This window comes from Trachypithecus francoisi, unplaced genomic scaffold, assembly GCF_009764315.1.
Source record: "Trachypithecus francoisi isolate TF-2019V2 unplaced genomic scaffold, Tfra_2.0 Lachesis_group2, whole genome shotgun sequence".
NCBI classification, from domain to species: Eukaryota; Metazoa; Chordata; class Mammalia; order Primates; family Cercopithecidae; genus Trachypithecus; species Trachypithecus francoisi.
This window is the reverse complement of record NW_022681465.1, coordinates 102,741,808-102,756,708: the sequence shown is the minus strand read 5'-3', so window position 1 is coordinate 102,756,708 and position 14,901 is coordinate 102,741,808. Positions and strand designations below refer to the sequence as shown.

At 41.5% G+C, this 14,901-nt stretch overlaps 1 protein-coding gene across 1 annotated transcript in view; it reads left to right on the top strand.

The window, feature by feature from the left end:
* ZNF366 (zinc finger protein 366) overlaps positions 1–14,901 on the top strand; it is a 69,433-nt gene that overhangs the window by 32,702 nt on the left and 21,830 nt on the right. The gene's annotated exons all lie outside the window — the stretch shown is intronic.

Sequence of the window (14,901 nt, the reverse complement as noted above, 5' to 3'; positions counted from 1 at the left end):
CATTGAAAGCCATTAAGGGAGTTGAAAAACCAGCAGTTTCACTTTGTCTCCTCTATATGGTGGGAAATGCTTTCTCAATGTAAAGAAATTGTATCCAGCAGTCCAACCAGCATATGGAGGTGATTTCCAAGACAGAAGTGAAAAAAAAAAAAATCCCACAGCCCAACCTTTCAGAAGTATCATAGTCATGCAGAGAGAAAATGTCCTGCCCTCTTCCTCATTGTTAAACTTTGTGGGTTAGAAGAGCCATCCCTATGGTGGTAGCATATCTCCAACCCAGCTTCTCACCTAGTGGCTGGGGAGGGTCTTGATGTGGCATGGAGAGAAATCTTCCACTCAGGACTCACATGCATACAAATGGTGCACCTGTGAGCACTCCCCACTGCCGCCAGGGGAGAGCATAACCTGTTCAGGACCTTTCCTTTGTGATTACCTGGACCCCAGATGGCCATTGCCTGGGCTATGCCTCATCAACTCAATCTTGACATACAGAAAAATTTTCTCCACACCTCCAACACCCTATCATTAGTATCCTGGGTGGGTGGTGGAAAGGGAGGGATGACTGCAAGTCATAGGGCTTCTTCCATCAGAATGTCTCCTCTGCCATGCTCACCCACTCACCATGACCATTCACACTTCCCTTATTGTAGAGACTTGTCGTTGACATTGAACAGAGATTCACTGAGCACTCCCTACAGTACTTTTCAGCCTAGGATGGCCATGAGAATCACCTACAATACAAAGCTCTTAAAAAACATTGTTGCCTGACCCCCACCCAAGAGATCCTGAGGTGATTTTGGTCTGGGAAGGAGCCTAGGTTTGCATTTTTTAAGGGAGGTGGGCATTGTATGTTTAAAACTTCCCAAGTGATTCTCATGTGCTGATCCACCACGTGCCAGCCATTCTTCTACAGGCATACAACAGTGAACACAGGCCAGGTACCTGGTCTCATGAAACTTAGAATCTAGTGGGGCAAGTCAGATGATAAACATATGAATGGCCAAGATATTTTTTATGGTGCTACCAGGAAAATGAAGCTTGAGGCTGTGAAAGAGAGAGCCAGGGATGCAGAGATTTGTAACTTTAGAGTGGTCAGGGCATCATTGTTATGGAGTCATACTTTGCTTCTTTGCACGTGGTGAGCTCAGTGCTACAACAGGGCTGCACTCAGATCCTGCTCCTTGTTCATGATGGCAAGTGTCACTGCGTTCCCCAAGCCCAGATTTTACAGGCTGATGGACAATGAGAGCCTCTGATTGGGCAGATCAGCCCAAATCAACCACTGTTGCTGGAAGCCACCTTAGAGGGCATGGCTTACCCTCAGTGATTTGGTTCCAGAATGCTACAGCCCTCTTTGTCTTTTACCTACTATTAAATCAATAGCAGAACTTCTTTGACTACCTCACTCCAACGTGATATCCTATGATCAGTATCATCTATTGAATACAATTTTCTGACTTGTATATTGATAGTACTAAAAGCAGATCAAAACTCGCTTATTCTGTACAGGCCCTCTGCAAGATAATGGTCTCATTGAATGAATTGCTAAGGTAGGCATTATTAGCTGAGTTTCATAAATGTGGAAACCAAGCCTCTGAAAGGTTAAGAGAATTTAGTACGGCTTACCTCTGTACTCCTTTTTGGTTCCTTCCGGCTCAGACAATCTGTGGTCCTATGATCTTTAGTGAGTAGTAGCAAGCCTCTGAGGGAAGGCATTTCATCTTACACATCTTTCTTTGCAGAAGACCCCCTTCTCTCCCACCCACCATAGGCCTTGCTTGTGATGGGCAGCAAATACATCAGAGACCAGTCCGTGAAGGCAGCTTGATGCTCACTCTTGAGTCCGTGAGCCCTGTAGGAAGGTCTTCAGGCTGCAGGCTACAGGACTGCTGCTTACAAGCTCCTGTATGTCAGAGCAAAGATGGTAACTCTGGCTTTTCTTCTCAAGACTCCAGGGTGAAGTTCTCAGTAAGCAACTTGGAACCTCTTCAAAGAAGCTTCCAAAGCATCTCGCAGGCTTTTGTAAAGGCTTCTGTGGGTCTTTGTCCCAAGATCTGTCCCCTGGACAGAAAAAATTCACGAGAAAAATTCTTTTATGCAACCCCTCCTTTCTTTCTAATTAAATTTTTAAAAATTGAGATTAAAATGCCAAATAAAGAGCCATTGTAATTCCTAGACTAGGAATTGTTATTCAATAAGGCAGACTTAGAATTCCAAGTAGTAAGTGGATTCTGTGGTTAAAGATGTGGAGGATTCCATACAGAGAAGGAAATTCCAGTAAGGTTACTAAGGGAACTATATCTTGGAAGGGATCCCCCTATTTTGTAATGTAATGCACACACAAAAATTGGCAACTTGGATTACTTTATATGGTTTGTGTGTGTGTGTGTGTGTGTGCACATGCATGGGTGTATGTTCGAGACAAAAAGAAAGCAAGGTTATGAATGTGATGAAATCTCATTAAAAAATTAATGTAGAAAACTGAGAAATTACAGTAACCTTCCTTTCTGAATTTGGACTTTCCCTCCCTTACTCTGATATCCTTTTCGATTTTCACAGTTTAAGTCCCAAAAGAGAGACAAACCTGTCCAAGATATAAGTCCTGTGATTATTTCAATTTAGTTGAAGAATATTTAAACCCTCACAGGTTTAATCAACAGTGGCATTTTCCTCCTTCTCCTGTCCTTTCTCCTTTGTGTGCAGTGGAGAACCACAGCCCTCCAAGGAGAGTTTCAGGATGGCTTAGCTGCCCCAGCTCAGTGCCGGAGTCTGAGAGCTCCGAGCCTTTTAACTGACCTTTGTGGTGCTTCTGAGACAGTGTCAGAAACTCCTGATCTCATCTTCTTGAGGCCAAAGACACAGATTGAAGGGGTTAAAGGTTGATCTCCAGCACCAACAAATGCTCTTTAAACAATGTGCAAATTCAACATAGTACTCACAGCAATAAATAAGCCATAATGATAATGTTTGCTGCTGCAAATTTCTCCACATGGCAAATTAATTCATTCTGATTCTGAACTGGCAACCAATGGGAATATTAATTTACCAGATGGAGATACAACCTAAATTCACAAGTGCTCTTCAAGCCACAGACAAACCTCTGTTCAAAAGCAGATATAGCAATGCATAGTAAGAGGATCACAATCAAGCAAGGGACATCTACTAAGTATCTTCATGGTGATCAGTAAAGTGCAATGTGCAATGACAGAAGAGAGTATGAATCCTAGGCTGCAGGGAGCTTAAGCACTGGTTAAGCACTAAATCTAAACACAAAATAATCAGAGTGCAATATAGGGGGGAAAACATACATTTAACCCAGGGATTAGTGGGTTTAATGTCATAAGATTTGAAACAAGAGACAGATAACTGAGTAGGGAGCAAAGATTTCTGGGAAGAAGCTGAACTTAAGTTCAGCCTGGAAGAATGGAATGGATCAATGAAAAGAACATTCCTGGATGGCCAATCAATCTAAACAAAGGCAATGAGGAAGGTATTATTATGCCCCTTGTAGATAACAGTGAAAGTCTGATCTGACTGTAGTTGGCAGGATTTTAGAGAGAAGGGGAACAGAGTTGGACTTGATCATGGAGAACTTTGACAGTCAGGTAGAAGAGTTGACATTTGATTTGCTCTGTATATCAGATAGGGATTGTGTTTAGCTACAGGCCACAGAACTCTGAATACATTTGCTTAACCAAGTAAAGGATTCATTTTCTCAAATAACAAGAAGACTAGCACCAAGTGGGCACAGGAGCTCCACACTGACAATCTCCCCCTACCTCTTGACCACACATGGTAGGAAGCATTGTTGCTTCATGGTTCCAATAAGGCTGCTCCTCCTCCAGTCTCATATCCACATTCCAGGCAGTTTTATCTACTATTTATTGTAAAAAAAAAAAACAGAACAAAATCCTCTTAAGACTAGCAAATTATAGCAATTTTAAAATTCGTCACTTAAAAATGTTAAGTACCAGTCATTGTATAAGATAGTGATGATGCAGAAAGGTTTAGGAAATGGTCCCTGGCTTCAAGGAGATCCCAGTGTTGTGGGAAGTTAGATTATGCAATATCCCATGAGGAAGCTCCCTCAAGGGTGTGGGCACAGTCTGTGGGAGCTGAGAGGAAGGGGGACTGATTCTGTCTGAGGGCTGGGGCATGCTTTGCACTTTGTGGTTCTACAGTGGTACAAATAGGATTGGACTTTTCATTTACCCTGAAAGCAGCTTTTAAGCAACTCAACTACATTAGGGACCTGGGGAAGGACTTTACATTGTCAAAATCTAAAGGGCTCACCCTTGACATGCCAGAGTGCCTTCTCAGCATTGGGGAAGAAGTCAGGGAGAAACTCGGAGGGCTGGAATGGAGAAACTGGATTAATCGTATTTGCAGTGTGTAATTCTGTAATTACTGTGAATGTTTCCAACTGATTCTTCTTTATTTCAAGGCTAACTGAAGTTCATTTTTGGACTTACACTTACTGGCTTTCTTAATGCAGTTAATTGAAGGTCAGCCTAATTTTGCAAGTCCCCAAATTCTTCCTCTGTTCTACAGAACACACTGGTAGGGAAGGCTGTGGCACTGGTTGGGAAAGGGGAAACTTTTTCTCTCAACCTTCACATCCAAGATAGTCCTTCATCCTTTTCATGTTGTTTTGACTGACATTTTAATGAATAAGAAAAAACAAAACAAAACAAAAAAAAAACAAACAAAAAAAAAACAAGAGAAAAGAATATTTGACATTTTGAAAGAAAATAGTTTCTGATGTTAGTCAAGGAAATGTAGTTCTGCTTTTTGTCCTCTCATGTTCAGTAAATCAACCAACCAGTTCAATATTCTTATAGTAGCTCCTAAAACATTTTGCGCCACATCTGGTTGTCAGTTCCTTCCACTAGATGGTGAGTTCCTTGAACCTAGTGTTCGGTTTATGAGACACTGTCCTCCTGGAACACAGCATAGTGCAGACCCAGAAGAGACACTTGAAGCAGTTTGCTGAGTGAATACCTGCAGGGAGGTTCCTCACAGTCTGAGTCTTTATTGTGGTTTGTATTTGTTTTCCTGATGATACAAGCCTGTGTCATAAAGCTGTATGCCCAAAGTATAAGCCAGGGTGAAGTCTGACAGAAGCATCCAAAGAACTTAGGCAGAGACTGAGGCTGGAGGATCACTTGAGGCCAGGAGTTCTCAAGACCAGCCTGGGCAACAAAGTGAGACCCCCATCTCAATTTGTTTTAATATCCTGGGCAGAAAAATCAAGAAGTCCATTAAAATGCCCCAAGGGAATTTTTCAGAGCTCAAAAGGAAGGGAATCCCAAGTCCAATTTTGTCTGCGTGTTTGCTGTTTGAAAACCAATATGAATTTTTACATTTTTAATGCAAGTGTTTGAATAGCTAAGTCATCTACAGTGTATAGAAGTGTAAGTTGCAAAAGTATACCATTGAAAGTTTCCTTTCCACCCAGGGCACTGAACAGCTGCAGAGTCACCCACCTATAGACTATGATGGGAACAGCCCCTCCATAAATTGGTAACTCAGCTGCTTCACTCCCAAGCCTTCCTCCTTCAGCCATACAGTCCTTTTCCCCAGAGACAGCAGATAATATAAGATTCTTCTCTTTCCTTCTAGAGGTAGGCTATCTGTACATGTACACAAGGAGATAAGTGCATGTATTTTATAAGTATGTATATTTTATAAGAATGATTTTAATGAGTAGAATCAATAGAAAAAAAATCAATATGAAGCAGATGAATGAGAAGACTTGGAACTATAAAAATGTAAAGTGGGGCGAAAAGGTATCCAGATGCAGAGTGATCATTCATCAGAAGGCAGAAGTATAGCAAGAAATCTATCTACATAAAATAAAAAGAAACAGTGAACAGCGGGGTCACAGACCCATCTGCCCATTAGAATGGGCTTTTCTACAAAACGAATGAGCGTTTGCATGGAGAGTCATGGGGAATCTGTAGATATTGAGTCAGTGAGGGAAATCATGGTGGCCTGCCCTCCCAGGACACACTGTGTTTGCGGGAATGTGGGCATGTTTTACTCTGATGGCATACTCACTCAGAGACTCATTGGCATTTGCCCACCGTCACCTTGGGCATTTTCAGAACCCTCCCACACTCCTTTATGCTATTTCAGTGAAACAGTATATTCTATCTTTCATATCAAAGAAACACGCCACTCATTGGCCAAGGAGCCTGAGCCAGGATGAAGCAGGGGCCATCCATTCTGAGGAGCACTACCTTAGTCCTTGCTATGCTGTGGCTAAAGCACCTTCCTCATGGGAGAAGTTCTTAGCAGTTAATTTATGTGAGGTTGACTTGGGATAAACTGGGACAGGACAAGTCGACCAGTTAGTCTTGTCTTCTGGAAATGGCAAAATTTTGCTTGGGATCAGGGAGCAAGAGAAAGCTAGGACATGGTTATTTGTCAAGTAAATTTTCAAGTAATGATTAGATTTGAACCATACATGAGGCACCAGGCAAGTTTCTGACTTTCTAACCAGATTATATTAGAAATATAGGACGTCTACCCACACAGAAAGGTGACAGGCAGCACAGGACCCTGCCAATGAGTGGAACATCCAACAGTTGTGATAGGCTTCAGAGAAGTGAGGGGTTTGCTTCTGGCTCTTGTGGAAAGGAAGGTTTCACCTAGAAGTCTCCATAAAGACTCCACTAGGGAAGGTTCTCTCCTTCTCCTGCCCTGCAGAATCTTGCAGCAATATGGTGGATACAGCCAATGAAATGTCAAAGAAAGAAGGCAGCTGGCTGCTCAGGTAGGCTGCATGGGAGAGCAGCATCTGGTGGGGCCAAGGCAACTTAGGATTTGGCGGGCAAGTGTGGAGAATATTATAAAAAACAACTTCCATGTTGTCAGAGAACTCGGTTCATCAGGCTTAGGGGAAATGATGCACCACAGTGACCTATCAATACCTATCTTCTGATTTACAAGAAGTAGAAGTATATTTTCTAATGGTCAGAATGATCTTGTCCACTGATACTACTTTATTATTATTATTTATTTTTTAAGTTGGGGTCTTGCTGTGTTGCCCAGGTTAGAATGCAGTGGCATGATCATGGCTCACTGCAGCCTTGAAATCCTGGGCTCAAGCAATCTTCCTACCTCAGCCTCCTGAGTAGCTGGGAATGCAGGCCCATACCACCATACCTGGCTAAGTTTGTTGTTGTTGTTGTTTGCAGAGACAGTGATCTCAAACTCCTGACCTCAAGCAATCCTCTGGCCTCAGCCTCCCTAGTGGCTGGGATTATAGGCGTGAGCCACTGTGCCAGGCTCCAGATGATTTTGCATTTCAAAGAATGTTAGGGCAATTATAGAAGATTGTTTACTGAACATGCAATCAGGGCAAAAGACTACCTTGAAGGATAACTTAATGCATCATCCCTGCCCCCACCATATTCTTGCTGAATAGACTATACACACACAAAAATGCTGGTATCTGCCATATTTAAAGTCTCCCCTTTGGATAGAACAGGAATTAAGATTATTAAATTCTCATAACCCCGGTCCCCTCTGTATATATCATATGAGTATCATTGGACACATTCCACAGATATGAATTGATTATTGGGTGGGGTCTGGTCACCTTGACTATTGCTGGATGTTTTCTAAAAATCCTCATACACACTTTTAATAACAGTGTGCAGAATAGTATTTTTGTATATTTCTTTTATATTTTTAAACTTATTTTTAATTTAAATTCAGTAAAATTCATTCCTTTGGTTCTTTAAATTTTGACAAATACAGAGTTGTGTAATTACCACCACAAGCAAAATACAAAATATTTCTATCAATCTCTCCCCAGCTAATATTTCCTTGAGTTATACTTTTAAAATAGGTTCCTTCCATAGATGGCTAACCTCATCAATTATGCGTTGATTCTCAGCACTTTTGCTTGCAGATCGTAATATTTTCTGGTACTATCTACCAGTTCTGGAGCCCACCAGACTGAATATGCTGTCATTTTCAGAGGTGGACAAAAAGAAGGTTTCTAACATGCATATGTATTTTTTGTGTAGCTAGGAGTAACTTTATCAAATTTATTTGTCTGTGAACATGAACAAACAACATATATTCTAAAGATATTCCCTCCAAAGAAAGTTGGAGAAAAATTCTAACATTCTACTTAGAGCACCATCTATTAGAGATATACTAGCTCTGAGGGTTGGAGAACTGCTAAGTCATATCTCCAATTCATTTCCTTCCTTTGAATGGGTCACGAGGACAGAGATAACCCCAACACACTAGCAGCTGTTCCAAGCTCAAATAATTATATTCACTACTGCTTTCCAGAAACTAGGTCTAGGTATTCAGCACTTTAAAGAAAAACTTCTCTTTCCCAAATGAAACCCACATCCATTTTAACCTATGCAAGTTAGTAGCTGAATCTGTTGTTGATAATTTTTTTACTAAGAGCTTCTTATCAATGTATACATTTAAGATACACAAATGGTAAACATGCAAGTTAATTATGGACTATTTAAGCAATACACAATTGTTTATATTATGTCTTTATATTATGAACAGATTATATTATGTCTTTATATTATGCCTCAGTTGTATTTAGGAACTTTCAAAAAATTGATTTTGTGAGTTCAGTTGGCTATTTCACGTGTGAACAAGTTTCATCAACAATTCATATTTTCTGGCCACCTAGAGGACTCGGCCCACATCATGGGCTGACAGATTATTTTTATAACAAAATGGGGGAACTGGGGTTTATAAACTAAATGGGGGCCAGAAGGGCATCTGGAAGGGTCCTGGGGCCTGGTCCAGCATCGAGTTACCTCTTTTTGGTTCTACCACTGACCCAGAGAGTGACGAGGCAGAACATTGACTTTTTTGACTACATGCTGCTCCATCTGCCAGCTATCTTTCGAGATCCTTCTATTCCTGCCAATCACAGGAATGCCAGACTGAATCATTACTTGCCAAACATCTACTAATGAAGAACTCAGCAGTATAAGTTCATACATATTAAGACAATTGTGTTGAAACGTTAGAACATTACAAGACTTAAAAATTCCTCTTCAGAGGAGCCTCACTAGGAGATCCTTTGTATGAACATGGAAGATAACTGCCAGTTCATGTCTATCCTCCTCTGCCTTCCTGTGGTCCTCCCCACCCCCTACCCTTTGTTTCTCTTCACACTGCTGTTTATTCTCACCATTTTCCTTGACTCTCACCCTTTCCCTGCTTCCACCTCTGTTGAGAACAGAGCTCTGGGGTACATCACATAAGTAAACTGCCACTCTCTTATTACAAGGGAAGTCAGGGCCTCCAAGAGTAAAATGTAACATTTTCCAATGAAAATGCGAAAGCTTCAAGGAATGAAGAGTTCATTTTCTCTCTTTCCTGGAAGAGTGAATATTCTTTCGTGAATTTCAGGACCAACAGAAGTCAGTGTAGTGGAGGAGAGATAAAGAGATTTGCCCCTGGCATGCTGGCTCACTGTGACTCTTTCAAGAACATTTACTGGAATGACCTTTGATTTGAATGGGAACCACAAAATACCAGTAATTTTATCTGGGGAATATTTATATTTTGGTGCAGTAGGTGAATTCCCAATTAAAGACCATTATTAATAGCATATTTCCCCCCAAACTAAATGTGGTTTTGTCGTGGTTAGGCCTTGGATTTCTCTCATTGGTCCTTATGGGTCAAAGAGGAGATTTTGGTTTTGGTTTTAAAATTCATTCATTCTCTATTTCCCTATTTCTTCGTAACGAACTCCTATGGATAATAGCAGTTAAGGAAGCTATCTGAGTCCCAGATTCCTTTAACACAGATTAACCCAATATGTTCCTTTTTAAACTATTTGTTTCTTGCTTTATAGCCTGTCGGGTTTGGGTGATGCATTGTAGAAAGCCAGGAACCTTAGAACAATGTCTGACGATAGCAATGAAAATGTATGATTATTCCAAAATCTTCTCCCCCTTATTAGTATAAAGAATGGGTTGCTACTAATTTCCCGAACATGTTTTTAGGTGGAAGAGTGCAGGGTGACCACCCACTCTTGGTTTACATTTCCCTTTCTCAATCCAGGAGTCTTTCTTTCTACCCATGACTGCCCTTTGGACTTTTCAGGAATCTGTTTTCTGGCAGGGTTGCAGAATTTGGTGGCACTTTGATAATGGCTCTCCAGTGTTAGTGTAGCCAGGATTTAGGGCTTACCCTGAATCTGAGAGTTAGTTCAGAGAATAGTGCCCTTGAATGAGGAGGTTAAGCAACAGCTCATACAAAGCATATGTGTCAAGTTCTTTTCATAATAACTACCTAATAACTTATAGGTGTGCTGATGATTTCATTAGGGACATACTGAAAATCATCCACAGTCTAAATAATGCAAGATAAAATTACACATTTTAAAACTTCATGGGGAGACTTTAAAAACAAGAACCACCCATTTCTTCTTTCATCCCAAAGCAGTTGATTGGGCATCTACTTTGAGCCACACACCATCCCGGGAACTGAAGATGCAGCAGTGAATAAAACAGACCCAGTCCCTGTCTTCACAGTCTAGCAGGAATTGTAAGAGCTGGTTTGCTAATGTTGACCCAGCACTATTCTAGTGTCTGGGACTTTGGGTTTGACAAACAGGTCCTCCTGTCCCTAGTAAGGTGACCTCTGATGTTAGATTTGGGGCATTGTTTCAGTTTCTCACACACTGGCTGAAACAGCTCATGAGATCAGCCTTTGCTTCAACTCCTCGTTCATCAAAGCAGACTGTTATTAACATAAGCTTGAAAACATCTCCGTAATAGCAAAAATAGCCATAGAGAAGGGATGGGGAGGTATTCTTTAACTGCATGGTTTATTGCCACATGGTATGAATAACTCACCCTAGCCTTATCCATGGCCTTCTTGAATGTGGTTCACCTTCACCATTGTGACAAGACCAACTCAGGATAAATGGGTAAAGTCTTGGTTAACTTGCAAGGCAGAGGCCCAGATGCCATCAGTGGTGATCAAGAGCTTCAGCTCAGAAAACAGACATGATGTCAGACAGCACCAAACCACTGATCACAACCCAGTCCCCATCTCCTGTCCACTCTTTCTCACTCCTTAAGGGCAGCATACTGTCTAGTGTTTAGCATACTTTCTCACACACATTGTAAATTTCCAACAACCCTATGGGGATATCCTAACTTCCATTTCATGAATGAGAAAATCAAACCTCAAAAGTAACTTACTCAGTCTCCCACAGCTGCTAGCACAAAGCCCACATTCAAACCTAGACCTTCAGGCTCCAAACCAGCGCTCTTTCCATTATCCCACACCCAGCGGCTTTTACATTTTCAGTTCTTCTTTCTTTTTGCATGTTGTTTCAACTCTTCCTGGTGTGGAACTGTCTTACAACCTGCTGGTTTTCTCCAGGGCCTCTGGAGGCAGCCATGGATCAATGACTCAGAGTAGGGCTTGCCCCACCTCCTCATGTTTTGGGTCTCCTAACCAGATTGCTATCCCCAAGCTTCTCCTGCCTCCTGCATAAGAATCCTGTCAGTTTTATGGGTGCCTGTGGGTCTACTGTAAGAAATAGAGGCAAGCATGTGGGTGGTACACATTGCGGTTTTCTATGAATCTATTAATATTTTTGCTGAGGACACCCAGAATTTTAACTTGACTGATTTCAAGATAAATTACCTCCTCAGGGAGATATCCTTCCCCTGCTTTTCCCTTCAACACTCCCCTTCCCCAGGATGGATGTGTTTGCTAGATTTTGTTGTTGTTTTTGTTGTTTTACCATCTAGGGCTTCTCCTTATCACCTGGTGCTGGTGCTCAAAGGCAGGGATATTAATAGCTAGACGCAGCCACAGCTGATTTCTCTCTCAGGCAAACCAAGGGGAAATCAGATCTAGTTCTCCTTGACCTCTGTAGGGACTGGTGATGATCCTTAAGGTCTTTATGCAGAAAACCATCTGTATTCAGAAAGGGACTGCTGTTTTAAATGTCTGTAAAAATTTCCCTGGATAGATCCAACTTTTTTTTTTTTTTAGACAGAGTCTTCCTCTGTCGCCCAGACTAGAGTGCAGTGGTGCAATCACAGCTCACTGCAACCTCCGACTCCTGGGTTCAAGCTGTCATCCTGCCTCAGCCTCCCAAGTAGCTGGGATTACAGGCGCCCACCACTGCACCTGGCTAATTTTTGAATTTTTAATAGAGATGGGTTTCACCATCTTGGCCAGGCTGGTCTCAAACTCCTGATCTCGTGATCCACCTGCCTCGGCCTCCCAAAGTGCTGGGATTACAGGCTTGAGCCATCACACCCGGCTGAGATCCTACTTTTTAAAAAACTTTCTGGGTTTCTGATTTTATTCTAGTGTGCACAGACTAGTATTTTAAGAGTGGGAGAATCATTATATAAGAAACTGGGGGAAATTAATATTATGAGATTAAAATATATAAAAAATTAAAATGTATGCATCTAAAGCCTCTGCATTTGGGGACATAATTGTGCCATTTATGTTTAAAAAAAATAACCACATCATCTCTGTTCAACATTTTTTTTTTGCTTTACCAGGACAATGGTGATAAAAATTCAAATGCTGAAAATAACTATGCTTTTGAGATGAACATTATATTAGGAGTATATTACAACTCCTAATGTATTAAAAGGAAACAATTAGTTGATTATGTCATAACTAAAAACAAAAATATTAAACAAAGGCAATAATAACGTGCATAGACTGAAATACCTTCCGTTTCAAAATTAGTGATAACATTCCTTTCCAAGTCAGTAGCTTTCCAGTATAAGCTACAGCACGTTGTATAAAGATACAACACGTCATTAGCCATGTACTTACGAAGAAGTACCTTCTTAATAATAAAATACACAGGAAACTCAGTACATTTTGGCCCAGGTTCTGACATGTTTCTTTTTCACTAATTCTCAACCCAAGCTCTCTAGTATGTACTAGGAATTATTGCCTCTTTTAATCAGAGGAGAACTTTAAAAGAGAACCAGTTTGCTTCTCGATGGGCTCTTCAACGGTTTGCCATAGATACTTGTAGTCTGGAAGAGACTTTTCCAATCTGAGCAGCCTTTCTACTAAAAGAAATTTATCTCCCAAGGGGTTATAAAATCAACTGTGTTCCAAATGAAATAATAGGGAAAGGATCTGCCGTTTTCCCCTCCAGTTCAGCAGGACACATTTAGTCTTGTTGAAAGTCAATTATTTTTATAGATGCAACAAATTCTTGGGCCTGGGCCACACCCTCTATAACTGTAGAGATCTCTAGAGATGCGAATCTAGAGATCAGGACCTTCTGGATTGCAAGCTAAGAGATGATTTAGTAAACAAGAAAAACCATCAAAGAACCTCTGTTTCCCCATCCTCCTGCTGGTCCTTTCTGATAGCAGCAGCACGACTCTCATTTCACCCACCCACACCCCTCCGGGTCTCATAAAGCTAGACATTTCATTCTCCCACTGCCCTTGTCACTTCCTACAATTGCCTGGCCCTTGAGGCAGCAGTGGAAGAAGATCTAGCACTGCAGTAAGAATTTTAGGAGGAAGCAAAGCTAAGACACAGGCTGGGCCTCCCATTTGCTGAACACAGAAGATCTTGCTCATAATTACTAAGCCCCAAACCCACAGTAAGAAAGACAAGCCAGGGCTACCTTTTCACTCACATAAACACAAAGCAAATATTAAGTATTATTTTTTAGTTATCTGTCCAGTTTCACAAACAGCTTTAAATAATGCCCAGATAGTTATATAATAAGGCACATATTTTTTCCTCATTGGATTGTCTGTGTATAGACTAGGTAACCAAACAAAAAAAAAAGGCTTATATTTGTTTTAATTGCACTGCAGCTCCCAAGCCTCTCAAAAAGACACACATGCTATTTAAGAATTTAAGAATATCTGGATCATTGTAAAAGCTGTATCTGACTTACCAAGGATCATAGAAAATCACTGAAAACTGTTGGCCCTCTCACCCCTGGGACCTTCACCCCATATTGCCTTGTTTGTAGACAATCCCAGGGGCTAGAGCCCTGAGTTAGTCTAAGACTCTATATCAGCCCTGTCTCCACTGGCCCTACATCAGACCTTACACCTGGCCAAGCCAATTGGCTCCATGGGAGCCTCTGATGAGCAAAAGGGATAATCCCATTCAAACTCAGAGGACTTGGGTAGAACTGACCCTCACTGGAAATGTGGAGTTGCACTTGGTTCATTCTGTCAGTATCCGTATGAAGAAGATAGGAAACTGGCAGGGCCAGACACAGTGGCTCAAGCCTGTAATCCCAGAACTGTGGGAGGCTGAGGCGGGTGGATCACTTGAGGTCGGGAGTTTGGCCAACAAACCCCGTCTCTACTAAGAACGCAAAATTAACAGGCTGTGGTGGTGCACGCCTGTAATCTGAGCTACTCGGGAGGCTGAGGCACAAGAATCACTTGAACCCAGGAGGCAGAGGTTGCAGTAAGCTGAGATTGTGCCACTGCACTGCACTTCAGCCTGGGCGACACAGCCAGACTCCATCTCCAAAAAAAAGAAAAAAGAAAGAAAGAAAACTGGCAAGGAGACATGTGAAAAACACAGCCCCTGGTTCAGAGTCTAGTCCCACCACCAGCTCTTTCAGACAGGCCTATGTATGTCATCAGGACACAGTAACTGGCTGTGTCAGCAGGGGAAGTGTCAGGCACCACAGGAGTCACCAAGCCTGCCCTTTATTTTGACACCTATCTGAAAGGAGAGACCCATGTGTGGCTTTATTTCACATAATAAAGGAATATTTCATTCTAGCTTGCTTCAGGTTTAAGACTGTAATGTGTGCATTGACAGGATGACTTTATAACATTGAGCTACTCGATATGCTTTTTAAAATCATGTTTATGTCATTAACTTAGTAGCACACCTTACTCAGAGTGGATA